The sequence below is a fragment of the Haliotis cracherodii genome, unplaced genomic scaffold (genome assembly GCF_022045235.1).
Source record: "Haliotis cracherodii isolate W230 unplaced genomic scaffold, xgHalCrac1.p SCAF_8, whole genome shotgun sequence".
In the NCBI taxonomy this organism is placed as follows: domain Eukaryota; kingdom Metazoa; phylum Mollusca; class Gastropoda; order Lepetellida; family Haliotidae; genus Haliotis; species Haliotis cracherodii.
The window spans coordinates 55,128,093-55,141,685 of record NW_027266341.1 but is presented as its reverse complement, the minus strand read 5'-3'; the positions used below and the strand labels follow the sequence as shown (position 1 = coordinate 55,141,685).

General features: G+C 40.3%; 1 pseudogene; it reads right to left on the bottom strand.

The window, feature by feature from the left end:
* Positions 1 to 2,399: 2,399 nt before the first annotated feature.
* LOC139450688 (ATP-dependent DNA helicase RecQ-like) lies at positions 2,400 to 5,774 on the bottom strand (annotated as a pseudogene).
* Between the last annotated feature and the right edge of the window lie 7,819 nt (positions 5,775 to 13,593).

Sequence of the window (13,593 nt, the reverse complement as noted above, 5' to 3'; positions counted from 1 at the left end):
TTCACTGTCCTATTGTTCAGATACCTGTTTGCAAACACCGCCATAACGTCTTCACTGTCCTATTGTTCAGATACCTGTTTGCAAACACCGCCATAACGTCTTCACTGTCCTATTGTTCAGATACCTGTTTGCAAACACCGCCGTAACGTCTTCACTGTCCTATTGTTCAGATACCTGTTTGCAAACACCGCCGTAACGTCTCCACTGTCCTATTGTTCAGATACCTGTTTGCAAACACCGCCGTAACGTCTTCACTGTCCTATTGTTCAGATACCTGTTTGCAAACACCGCCGTAACGTCTTCACTGTCCTATTGTTCAGATACCTGTTTGCAAACACCGCCGTAACGTCTTCACTGTCCTATTGTTCATATACCTATTTGCAAACACCGCCGTAACGTCTCCACTGTCCTATTGTTCAGATACCCGTTTGCAAACACCGCCGTAACGTCTCCACTGTCCTATTGTTCAGATACCTGTTTGCAAACACCGCCATAACGTCTTCACTGTCCTATTGTTCAGATACCTGTTTGCAAACACCGCCGTAACGTCTTCACTGTCCTATTGTTCAGATACCTGTTTGCAAACACCGCCGTAACGTCTTCACTGTCCTTTTGTTCAGATACCTATTTGCAAACACCGCCGTAACGTCTTCACTGTCCTATTGTTCATATACCTATTTGCAAACACCGCCGTAACGTCTCCACTGTCCTATTGTTCAGATACCCGTTTGCAAACACCGCCGTAACGTCTTCACTGTCCTATTGTTCAGATACCTGTTTGCAAACACCGCCTAATGTCTTCACTGTCCTATTGTTCAGATACCTGTTTGCAAACACCGCCGTAACGTCTCCACTGTCCTATTGTTCAGATACCTGTTTGCAAACACCGCCATAACGTCTTCACTGTCCTATTGTTCAGATACCTGTTTGCAAACACCGCCATAACGTCTCCACTGTCCTATTGTTCAGATACCTGTTTGCAAACACTAAAAAACTACACCTACAGTGAGTGAGTATGGTTTTACGCCGCTTTTAGCAATATTCCAGCAATATCACGGCGGGGGACATCAGAAATGGGCTTCACACATTGTACCCATGTCGGGAATCGAACCCGGGTCTTCGGCGTGACGAGCGAACGCTTTAACCACAAGGCTACCCGACCGCCCCGCTGACACGATCCACGGCATAATCTAATTGAGTTTAACACAATAATACTTCAAACACGTCAAAAGTTGAAACGTATGAATTTAATACCATACAAGGGCCAACCTTTAGAATTCAGGCGTCCGTTCCACAAAATTATTGTAGCGTTAAGGTTATCGCAACTCACATACTTTAACTTAGACCAACGACTGTCGTTGCGCAATCTCCACACGCAATGTCGTTGAATAAGCCAAGGGATGTTAAGAGCTTTCAATATTTGTTCTAGAAACGTGTTCCGAGAGTACATAAGCACGCGGTTTGGTATAACACAATGTGCAAGCGGCGCAAAATGAAATATGGTGTCACTCCGTCTGTTAGTGATACTAGAGTTGCTTAATGATACAGAGACAAGATACGAGATCGTGTTATTTAAAGAAGGTTTATTTTTAAGAACAATAATACCACTGAAAACAGGTAAGAATATGTCAAATATATCGAAACTACCAGTATTAAAGTTCTATAATGACACAGCAAACAGGATATGTCTTTCAAATCTCCATGACTTAGTGTCATGACATTCTGTTCTTGCAAGAGTTTCAGGAGAGTTGAATGGCTTACAACACTTAAACAATACCATAATTATGAAAGGTGGAACTAAAAAGTCTGAATTTTACAGAAAAATGTGACAAATGACAGCACTAATATTTCTACATCTATAAATGATACAGAACATCCATCTAGACAATGGGATGTGACCATTACTGAACGGGAATCTCAGTTTGAGCTGATTGTTTCCTTGAACGTGAACACCTGCAAATTGTTACTGAAGCACACAAAATGTGCAGCAGAAAATGGGGCTTCTCCCAATGCACTGTTTCATCTTGACCAGGAGCAGATTGCACTTGATAAGCAGGATATTATTTTGTTGGGGAAAATGTCGACTTTGATACAAGCAAGACTGATGTCTTAAACCACCAGAACAAAAGTCAGCATATATTCTAAACATGATCATCCAAGTACGGAGTCGATTGGAACACTTCGGATGATTCAAGGCCTTCAGCACCCCCCTCCTCCTCTCTCTCCCCCCCCCCCCCCCCCCCAAAAAAAAAAAATAAATAAAAAAATAAATAAATAAAAAAAACCTGCCTCATCAACCCTTATCAGCGAACTTGCCTTTGTTGTTGCAAAGAAATTAATTCTCAGTTAATATCAGACAGTTTGAAAAAGTTCAGCCGTAAACTGTTCTACAGATGAATTCATTCACTCTCCGAACTGTGCATCAAGACAATAGGTTTTCTCCTGGTATTCTCATCAACCTCACTGTCACTAGATATGTCTTCATCAGATGAAGGGTCACTTGGAGAATCACTTGGGCAATATTGCGAGGAGCGTATCTTGTCCATGACCAATGATGAGTTTTGGTCACACGTTTGGCCACATGTACATATTTCCTCACAGTGACACTGACATTTGCATTCAAGGGCACATACATCACAGCAGTCATGAGGGGGGCTCACTTTTGATGGCGAACTTTCAAAATGTTGCAGAAGTTCCACACGGCGACATGAACTTCCGGTGCAATACTGCTTCATGCAAGACTGGACTGCATTCCTCTGGGACAGACATCTCCTGTATGTCATCAATATGGCGTGTACTTGTGTCTTCTGATTTCTTCCAGCTCTTCCGGTTTCTTGTATGTAATCCTCCACGTCATACGCTGGCCCATAATGAATGACGTGACCTACACCTTGCACATCCAGACACGTGCTAAAGGACGATGACACCAATACAACACGTTTAAAACCCTGGTCATCCTTGAATGAAGAACAAATACTTTCTTTGACTTCATCGTCTGTTTTAGAGTGCAGCATGTCAAATAGTCTATTTCGGTCATCATTAGGGCCCTTAGGCTTAAAATCAACATAAGCCTTATCACGAAGTGAATAAACCAGATACCCATAAAGATCTCCCATCTGACGTATTTTTCTGAAGAAAATGGCCACTCTTGGAGTGTTCTGGCCCTGCTCCAGAAGCAGATCTGCAAGCCATGCAAAGTCTTCAGCTATGCTGCGTTTAGCCTCACATAACCAATATTTGATATTGCATGTATTTGGACTGACAATGACTTCATCACATTTCTGAATGCACAGTTTCTCTTTGATTAATGTCCGTGTTTTCGCGCATGCTGTGGCTGTAAGGGCAATCACTGGGACAGCTGTTAGTGACCTCAGTTCTCCAAGCTGCCCATACGCAGGTCGAAATGAAGCCCCGTTCTTGTCACTGGACACTCCACTGTAAAGACATGTGACAAACGTATTAAGTCTATACTCATTGTAAACATTCTGTAGTTATTAGTGTTTCACTCTAGGGACGGGATATATATTATAGGGAGTGAGTGAGTATAGTCTTACGTCGCTTTTACCAATATTCCATATTCCAGCAAAATGGGGGGTGGGGGGGGTGAGGGGGTGGGGTGTGTGTGTGTGTGGGTGTGTGTGTGTGTGTGTGTGTGTGTGTAGGGGTAGCTTAGTAGGGGCCTCAGAGGAGATGTTGCATCAACATGGTGTCTCAGTATTAGCTAATTGAACTGTTTGATTAATCAAGTGAGTGAATATGGTTTTACGCCGCTTTTAGCAATATTCCAGCAATATCACGGCGGGGGACACCAGAAAGGGGTTTCACGCATTGTACCCATGTCGGGAATCGAACCCTGGTCTTTGTCGCGACGCTTTAATCACTAGGCTACCCGACCGCATTAATCAAGTGATCAAAACTGGTCGTAAACAAAACAACAACTTCCAATGCATATGAATGGGTCCCCGAGGACTGGTGTTTCTATTTAGATGCATACCTAAACAAAATAACAATGTCTTGAAACAACAATTAATCTTTTCACTGTATTCATGTTAAACTGCGGCATGGTATCTCAGTGGGCTAGCACTATATAATCGCCATCAGTCCGGAGTAGTACAAGCAGACATATACATACGTGCATGGACGTCGCTATATAAATTGCAATAATCTTGGACGCGACGTTAAACCCAATTTCACCCCCCCCCCCCCCCCCCTAATGTATATTCACAAAATACATATATACCGTATGTAAATGAACTGAATAAACTTCTTCTGTCATAGCCTACACTACAAAGTTGACATTTTAAGGTAGAACATCTGCTTTATGACAAAAAGGTTTTTAATTACTAGTGTTGAGAATGGATTCACATTATTTTTTATTAAGACCACGTATACTATTAATGAATACTACCAAACGAAGTCAACCTTATACTGTTATTGAGAAGAGATCGAGCAACCTTTAGTTTACTGTGAATAAAAGTAAATATCATCTCACAGAAACACAAATTTAATGCTATTGTTTGAGTGAATATTAGCCATTTTTGAAATTTGTATTGTAAGTATAATATTGAACAGCAAAAGTTGATCCATTCTTATATATTTCATCGCTTTTTGGCCTTTTACACCCAATGGAATTTATTTCGGTGGATAATCGAGACTGCGTTGACAATTTACATTTTGAAAAAAGGGTAAACAGCACTTCCCTAACTTTATTTGTTTTGATCAGTGAAAAGAATATGGGTTGTGTCAAGACTTTGTTATTTTGTTTATGTAAGTATCTAAAGAAAACAGAAACACATGGTCCCCTTGGGGACCTATTCATATCTAAAGGGGGTTGTAGTTTTGTTTACGACCAGTAATCACTGGATTAATCAAACAGTTAAGTTAGCTAATATTGTGACATCATGTTGATGCCGTATCTCCTCTGAGCCCCCTAATAGGCTTTGCCAGTATCTGACACCCCTGTAAAATTGCGGGCCTATTGGGTGGCATATCTTTTTATACTACAGGCAGCAATAAACTATTACGGATGTTGGAATAAATATAACGCATTAAATTATGCACTTACAATTTGGATATACATTGTGCTTCTTCAATGAAAACTGCCTTTAGATGTTTCTGTTTATCCAATTCAGTCACTAAGTTCCGGTGACGTCCAAGGATAGATTCCGGGGTGGTGAATATTACATCAGCTTCTCCATCTCTAATGTCTGCGACAGTCATTTTTTCTATAGAAGATACAAGACCGCCATCATTCGCCAGTGCTCCCTTCTCTGTGACGTCATTCAGGCACACGGCCTTGAGCCCCAAGGACGAACATTTCTCCACATACTCCTTCCTCAGTTCCACGAAGGGAGACACAACAATGACAGTAGCATGGTTTGTACTTTCTACTGCCTTGTACAAGTGGGGCGAAAGTTCAAATGTTAATGATTCTCCACTCCCGTTTGGAGAGCAAAACAACACATCTTTACCTTTTAAGTACCCTTCAATCACTTGCTTCTGAGTTGGACGGATGCTCTGTATGTTTGCTTTCATCAGTGATGAAGCAATCAGCTCATCAATGTTCCTATTCATTTTCACGCAAAAATGCAAAACGTCTTTTCACCGGAGTAACAATGAATCAACTGAAGAAAACACGAGGTCGTGTCTGTCAATGTGTCTCCAATGTAATCACACATGTTGTCTGAGCGAGCAGGAAGGGGGCAGAGCAGGATGGGAGGTCTCGGCTCAGCGTGGGGTCTTGAAGAGTGGTGGGGAGACCCGCCCTTCGCCATTACTAAACACTCATGACAGCGGTAGCGATTAACTGATAATCACAAGGCATATTCACGATATAATTGTGAATTCAACAGTTGCATACAGACCTAGACTGACATCTAGTCCAAGATATAAAGTTATCTTATTTTAAAATATATATTTATATCTACAAAATGAAAATAATAAAATCCAAATAATCCTTAATTTCAGGCTTTGTTTGTTTGTTTGTGTGTTGTTTAACGCCGCACTCAGCAATATTCCAGCCATATAACGGCGGTCTGTAAATAATCGCGTATGGTCCAGACAATCCAATGATTGATGTCATGAGTATCGATCCACGCTATTGAGATACAATGACATGCATCAACCAAGTAAGCGAGCCTGACCACCCGATCCGGCTCGCTGACTTGGTTGACTAGCAAATATGCAAAGCTCTAATTTGTTTGAATTTCTGTAATCTTGTAAATGTCAACTTTCATTTCTGTTTGCATGCCACTGCTACTCAGGCGGCCTATTTCTGACCCCTCCCTGCCACACCCTTCTCCCTTGGTACCCCTCCCCTCCCCAGTGTGGCACCAAGACTGTTGCTTTTCTTGTGTTTTCCAGCTGTTTGTATATACATGATGTAATTTCAAAAGTAAGTGATTTTATAGTTCCAGTTGGTGAACAAATTAACACATCTTTTCATTTCAAGCACAACACAATAAGTTTTTTCTGATTTGGGCGGATCTGCTTGATATTATACTAACAAAGTGCAGTAAGAATTGCCTTTTATACCTTACTGGATTCCATTGCAAATATATCTGTGAATGTGTAATGCAGGGACGCGTCCTCCTCCTAAAGCCTAAACCCAGTCAAAGACGTATAGATACGTCTTTGACCCAGTATATTGTGTAATTGGGAGCTCCTACAGCTGGCATTCATTAAGTTTAGACAAGGGAGAGAGGGTTCACGCTGTGTCGACCACATCAGTGGACAGAACAAGATTAACTGATAAAAACAAGCCAGAACCTCGCTAGCCCTGCAGGTTTGGACAGACTACAGAGCTGGGGCAATCTAGACTTGGCAAATCTTTCTAGACTTCAGTTACAGTAAACTACGGTTATAACGAACTCAAAGGGACCACTAATGTTTGTTCGTTATAACCGTAGTTCGTTATAAGCAGATATACAACATATATACAAGAAATGGCCGTTATGGTTCGTTATATGGGTCAGTTCGGTATAAGCATGTTCGTTATAACCGTAGTTTACTGTAGTTGAAATCTGTGAACATTTTCATTTATTCTCTAGGGACTGGGACCTATGTACAGACCCTGACACTTCAGTCATCTAGTCTTGCCGACTATTATAGACGTGCATGGGCTGTATTCGATATATTTGTTTCAGTGCCTGTATGATAGACTAAATCTACCATAATATAGCTGGAGTAGTGTGAATTAGTGTGTTTGTAAACGATCCCTAATGTTCAGATAACATTTTTCAATACCACTATATATACATTTCACTGAACTAACGCTTAGTCTCTGAAAATATTTTTGTGTGTTATAGAAACAGAGACCATATACCGATATCGGTATATGATCTCTGATAGAAACAAGCAACTACATATACATCGATAAGGTGCCCCAGTGAGGTGGGAGATTATAAGTAAATATAGACTTGCTTCATTTAGGGTTATAGCATTACAGTAAGGGCTGAGCGGAAGGGAAAATAATATATACCTTCAACATACTCTAGCACAACCTATAACATTGTATACTTTGCGAAAAAAAGTGATTATAAATTCGATCATTCTTTGATAACACACCATCTCCCCAGGATATAATAAAACTAATTCCACCAGGTAAATTAAAATACACGATTGACTCTTTTCTGCGCTTGAAACTCAAATTTGCTGTTCTGTTTTAACCCTGAAATTCCCTGCTACTCTAATATATTGAAACGGTGTGATTCACTGGGTGTTCAAGAAATGCAAATACGAATGGGCTGTGCATGGATTCGTGTAGACTTGCACAAGTCTCTAAGGCAATAACTATTAGTTTAAATAATATTTTCTACATAATGCAAATAATACGAACAAACTGTCCCTATTTGAGACAAGCGTACTTGTACTTTCCGTTTATCTAGACTGCCTATTATATGGATACAAGCACATACACCAATGGACTTATAATTCAGTACAGCCTTGGAGCAAGGCTAGAGTTCGCGTGCCTTGAATGGAAACTGAAACGACTTGTCACTTACACTGAAGATCTCTGGTATTGCGCTCCAAGCAAGACAGATGTCGTGACAGAACGTTATCAGGACAAAAAGGAAACTGTATGCACCTATATATCTTGATAAAGTCCTAACTACGAATCATGAAGCTTACAGTTGCTAGATGAATACTTAATATTAACAAAGGCCTCAGACTAACAACGCCTACTTTACATTTAACACACGTGTTTATTTATAATACTTCGGAAATATAATTATGCACGGAAATATTTATTAAGTATAGTATATATATGCTGTACACACGTGCACAGAATTTGTATACTGTGCACTAACTCACTTTTTAATATGTAATTCTGCATGCACACATGCAACACTGGGCTTTAATTCCTGTCCCATTAAGCTCACTTGTCATATTATAACTTAACTACTGTTCAAAGAGGCGTAAAACCAAATTTACTCCCTCGATTAAAATATAAAGAAAAGAATAAATACAACAACGCTTCTTGCCACTTTTATCGCCAGAGTAGCTTATTTCTATTTGTAGGGTGGTGGTTGGGTAGCCTAGTGGTTAAAGTGTTCGCTCTTCACGCCGAAGATTCGATTTCTCACACGTGTGAAGCCAATTCCTGATGACCCCCCCCCCCCCCCCCCCCCCCAAGACCCTTGAGAATAAATTTAAAAAGGAGTCAAACCCAAGTCTAGAATTTGGCAAGTCAAGATTGCTCTGGTCTCCATTTGGAGTTTTGATTTGTAGATATATATTTTTCAATAAGACAACTATATTTCTGGGAATAAATGTCAGTCATGTGTCCCCCGCCTTGATATTGCTGCAATATTGCTAAAACTGCGTGAAAACATACCCACTCACTCTATTTGTAGGTCGACTCAATAACAGTGCTACTGCATGACTTTCGATCGGTAAATACTATAATATACGTCATGTGCCCAGCACATTTAATACTTGCCATTATATAAAAAAATATGTCGTGACGTCAAAGTTTGGATCTAATGTCATTTTGGTTTAAGCCTAAAAGTTTTGGGTAAATCGGTAAATATGATATTCACTGTGTCACAATGATATTCTGAAAGATGATCATATTTTCAACAAGGCATCAGACACTAAGGATATTTCGAGTAGGTCTGTTTGAATGACATAAAATGTCGTCGCACGATTGCAACATACGTATATTAATAAGGAACAATGAGTCAAGATAGAAATAGACACGAGACGTTTATATAAACATCCTTGAAAGATTACCCTGACGGTGCGGTGAGTTGTGAAGGCAGTAAGCCGTGCCGCGACATCAATGCAGTTAATGGTCAAAGGGAGATAATCGTGTTATGATATGCTAATAACAAATAAGAGTAAGGTCCCTTGTATAAGCGCCTTCCCAAGCTCCTTCCCAGCGCGTGACACCTTCGTTACGCTCTCGGTAACATCGCAGCCACGGCGCGGCCATTACAAGACTCTTGAAATTGAAATCTTGTTGCCCTCTAACCCCAAATGTAGTAACGTTCACAGTTCATTTTGAAAAGGTTTGCGACTGACCATGTTTTCCAGATGAATTTACTTTGTTGTTTGTATAATCAGATTGGTTCGAGATTGCAGACTAACGGAGAATCAACCAACTACTCCCTTAATTCTTACTTTATCAATTACATGATAGTTTTAATGAAATAGAAATTGAACTTGACAAATCCAAAAAAATAGTACTCTAGCGAAGTGTATTCGGCGTCACGACAGTCGTTACTTGTTTGTAAACATAACGGTCATTCGGGTGCGAGTTCAACTCCAAGCATGGTTGTGGTCATCAATCACTGTGGGGAGTTTTGACTGGTGGCAACGATAGTACACATAAGCTGGTTCCCGGCTCCCTATGCGCGTCGTCAACTTGCGCCAATATTGTGATATTAGAGACGGGGCCCAGCTTATAGTACACAGAGCTCTGACGGGATATTGCTGTGAGGAACTTGAGCTACACACAGTGTGTTATATTTACACTCACCACATCGTGTGGAATTGTCCTAGACTCGTTTGCCTATCCATATCGAATGGGAATTATCCGAATTTATAGAGGGAAACTATTCGGGCACCGAGACTGAGCGTAACTGTTACTGGTTCTCTCCCTTGCTACAAGGTCGAATGAAATCATAACTTCGAAAATGGGCATGGCACATATTATTTTCATTCCACACCAACTCGTGTTATTCCAGGACAAGCTGAATAAATGATCGAGTGGTGACGAATTAGAATATGGTTATAACATAGTTTTTGTCCTTTAATAAAGTACAACGAAGTGTATGTTTTCAGCTGACAGGAGCAGTCAAATTGCCAAGCTGAATTACTTCCCTTTGACCACAAACTTTACCGCATGAAATAAAAGTCGATTGAATTGTCTCCCTTTGACCATGACAAAACCTTTGTATCGTCGCCGATTGCCGACTCAGATCATGTCCTTCTGTCATTCTAATTAATTAAATATAAAATATATTAAAGAAACTACCTAGATCTAAACCTATGTTGGACGTTTTTCCCTTGTTTGTAAATTTACCACATAGTATCTGGTTCCATTTTGCCCGAGACTGCATGTTAGAAGATACATATTTGTTTAAAAAGAAAGAGATTTTAGATTCGAATTTCTGTTTTATGTTTTATGACTTGAAATAGGTCAATGATAAGAATATTATATAAATTACAATATGACTTTATGGTGATAGTTTCTATTCTGCATGTGCCTTTCTCTTTCATATTATGTTATCTTTTTCCGCATTTTTAAAAAATTTGGTTTTCGGGTTCAGATTGCTCTCAATAGTCGACACGACATCGATATGACTGCGAGATATCGATATGATTGCGAGATATCGATATGATTGCGAGATGACTGAGTTCCTGGGGTGCGTTCCACAAAGCTAACGTAGCGCTATGGCTATCGTAACTCCCATACATAACATTGACTTACAACTATCGTTGCGCTACGAATGCTTTGTGGAACGGGGCCCTGAACGTTAATTGTGAAGCCGGAGACGTGGACAATCGCCTCCACACCTGGCCTACCTTGCCACACTACACGAGATGTATGGTTGGTTAACACTCACAATTTGCTTCACATGAAAATTCCATGACGTGAGTTGAAGCTGCAACCTCACATATCACGTTAGTATGGTAACCCACTGACTCACCGAGGCAGGTTGTTCAACCCTACATGACTTCAGTTGTCTGCATGCGGCACGTGGTCCCTCTCTTGTCCGCTGTCATCGAATTTGTTCTCTACCGCGGATCCTGTATTGTTTCACTATAAGGTATCCCGATGTTTTATGTTTCTTTATGGCATTTTTTTGCACTTGGGCGGTTCAGAAGTTATTTGAAACACCCCTCATCGGCTTTCGTTGAAAAGGGAAGACATTCGGCCCTCGTGCTTTTCCCTAGAAATAGTGTTTTAAATGCAACAAAAAAACAGCAGATATGCCTATTAAAAAGCCTGTTTATACAATTCAACTGTAAAATCTAGGTATTAAAATTCGAATATAAAACCTCCAAGCAAGTCTCACAATTCAAATGTTAAACCTCTCAGCGGGTCTCAGCTGAAAGTAGTACCTCTTATAAGGTTACAATGAAATGGCAAAATACCTACAAAACAATGGGAAAAAGTGGCAGTAGGTTAATATATCGAGAGTGTTTGTTTGGTTTGGTTTGGTTGTTTGTTGTTTAATGCCACACTAAGCATTACAGCTATATGGAAATAATCGAGTCTGGACCAGACAATCCAAAGCAATTAAGATACGATGACATGCATCAACCAAATCAGCGAGCCTGACCACCAGATCCCGTTATTCGCCCCTTACGGCAAGCACGGGTTGCTGAAGACCTATTCTACCCCGGATCTACACAGGAATACATATGGGGAGAGAGCCTGTCGGAACACACCCATGGGAGAACAGCAAGTTTGGTATATATTGCCAGATACAAGGATGACAAGTATTACAACATCACAACGGGGATGAATGGAACTTTTAAACTGTTGGTAAATAGCATTCGCGTCGTTGAATGCCGAGAATACTCATCAGGCGCTTTGTTCGGGGAGTAGTTTAAACCCGCTCATCCTGCCAAACCACTGGTATCCCATTGATGTTGCACGAATATGTGTTACTTGTGACGATTGATGTTTGTAGTTGACCGCACATCTAAACTATAGAACTATGTATGTACTACAATAGATTTTCGTTTCACTTAAGATCGATTCATGCATTTTACATGTTTCAGTCCCATAATTGGCTCTGTTTGTTTGTTGTTTAACGCTGCAGTCAGCAATATTCTAGCTGTATGACGGCGGTCTGTAAATAATAGTGTCTCTAATATCCAGCAGTTCAAGGTATCTTTAGGAAATATATGCAGATGATTTTAACCTCATTTCGATAAATGGCTAAGACCATCAGTACCTGCTCAAAAGTCGGTACAAGGACTCTTTTTTTCTCTCCATGTGGTCTCAAGTTTGTTCAACACGCACTCTGTACAACACAAATCTGTGATTGATATCATGAGCATTGATCTACTCAATTGGGATACGAAGCATCAACTAAGTCAGGGAGCCTGATCCCGTTAGTCACCTCTGACCACAAGCAAAATAATAATAGGCTATTTATATTGCACATATTCCCATACCACTCTGGAACTTCTCAAAGCCTATTATTACCCTGGTCACTGATCAATGTGCACTCAGCTCCCTGATAGGCGCTAGAGGGTTAACAACCACATTGCCATCTCATCCTGCTGGGTACTAATTCTAACCTGAATCTTCAAGGATTCCCGTAACTGGGAGGAGTATTATTATACTGGCATATTATTAATATAATTACATGTGATGAGTCTCTTCCTACTGCCATCAAAAGTATAGAGCCATTTAGTACATAAATTTCCTTTATATCAACTTTGATATTAACTGCCCTCTCAACCAGAAACACAGCGTTCCATTGCCATTTTCATGTTAAATAATGATGGTATTGACTATCGACACTGCCATACTAACATGACCAAGAAAATTAGAATAGTCAAACATCTATATATGATTATATCAGTGAATCAAAAATGTGTCAGTCAAACAAGTGGTACAACTGTGAGCCACATTTGATTTATGGCAGCTTGAACATAATTCAGTTATATAAGGGCCTGATGAGATACCCCAAAGTGATGCCTTGGACATATACCACTTTAACTAAACTAACTACCCTGCTGTTGACTAACCATGGGTCATGATCAGATCAAATCTGGAATTTGAAGGTATATGCAGCAGATCCTGGTACAACTAAGAGAAACAACTCTGAATGGAGAATTCCATAAACTTGGCTCCTCAACCTTCCCTTGGCCATCTGGGCTGGAATTTCTGGGCTTGATCTGAGTGGCACCAGTGGCTCTAACAAGTTGTGTCCCTTCTATCTATCTTACCTCCGGAAGATGTGAAATTACAATCTCCTTTTCAATGTTGACAAAGAAAATCAGTTTGTTGTGGCCTAATTATATTCTTTATCTAACCCTGGATACATAGCCATTGACATTGACCATTCGCAGTTTGTATTGAGCATAATGTCTGAAACCTAAGGATACTGTATTTGTGGATCAGTT